Genomic DNA, 1,256 nt, shown 5'->3' with positions numbered 1-1,256 from the left:
CATTTCATTTCTAGCAAAGCTGCATGGTCATCCACGGTAACTGTTCTTTCGGGAACAGATACTACCGTCATATATATAGTTAAAAAAATATGGGTTCCCGGTCTTTGACCTTCTTGTGCGAACGCACACGCTATGCCCGAACTCGTACGGGACTTGGTAGATTAATCTGCCACGAGTAATGAGTATGATGGGCAAACATCAATTAGGCGCACTACGAATGTAGTGTTGTGGACATGTTGGGAATGTGGATCTCACGGGGAGCGTGCAAGGGATAAGTCCCTGCAGACGCACTATCCTCTGTGCCCGCGGTGGCTCAGATGGATAGAGCGTCTGCCATGTAAGCAGGAGATCCCGGGTTCGAGTCCCGGTCGGGGCACACATTTTCAACATGTCCCCAATGAAGTGTATCAACGCCTGCTTGCAGCTAGGGTGTCTATTTAATTATCAACACAAAAGTAGGTAGTTGGTCTAAATTTGACAATTAAAACAGACGTAAGACAGGAGGAGAGCTAAAATAATTGCACACGGAAATATGACCGGCTGATGATCGCTTACAAAAGCAGGTGTGACCTAGACACCGTAATAAAACTTGAATAACACCTACCTAAAAGTTTAGGGAACAATTAGAACATTTCACAAAACAATTAATGTCGCACCACATTCATTTCATTGTCAGTTGAAATAGAGGGAAAATCTCTCGACACGTAAATGGCTGTGTCTTGTCTGCATTCACCAAGACAAAAAAAGACACACCACGAATGAATTATCCGAATGCAGCATAAATCGGTAAATATGATGTACATGTACAGACTAGCACACAACTACAATTTAAGAAAGAATTGGCGATTTATTCAAGAGAAAGAGATTCACAAATTGAGCAAGCCAATAATGCATTGGTCCATATCTGGCTCTTATGCAGACAGTTATTCGGCTTGGCATTGATTGATAAGAGCTGATGGGTGTCCTCCTGAGGGATATCGTCGGAAATTCTGTCTAAGTGGCGCAGTGGTAACTTCTGCCACCGAATGTATCAGGATGACCAAATGTAGCGGGAAGAGGTAGAAGGCGCCTTATTAAGACTCGTCCGAGCTTTCCAAGTGATTTATTGTTTCCAACTACAGTGCCCCGGTTCCTCTCGATCTGCATCACTAGATCCCCCAATGCTCAGGACACCACTTCGCTCTCCGTGAAACGGCTGCCTCAGCGACCCATGTACGCACTGCTGTGTGTCGATCTTGTACATCGGCGCAGTTGCA

The 1,256-nt window shown here is 45.0% G+C and overlaps 1 non-coding gene across 1 annotated transcript; it reads left to right on the top strand.

The window, feature by feature from the left end:
- The first annotated feature begins 301 nt into the window (after positions 1 to 301).
- Trnat-ugu lies at positions 302 to 376 on the top strand. Its single transcript has one exon. It is a non-coding gene; the product is annotated as a tRNA-Thr (tRNA).
- Positions 377 to 1,256: the final 880 nt, after the last annotated feature.

Source organism: Schistocerca piceifrons, chromosome 5 (genome assembly GCF_021461385.2).
Source record: "Schistocerca piceifrons isolate TAMUIC-IGC-003096 chromosome 5, iqSchPice1.1, whole genome shotgun sequence".
Classification (NCBI taxonomy): Eukaryota; Metazoa; Arthropoda; class Insecta; order Orthoptera; family Acrididae; genus Schistocerca; species Schistocerca piceifrons.
Note: the sequence above shows the minus strand (reverse complement) of the source record. Positions and strands in the feature narration are given on the sequence as shown.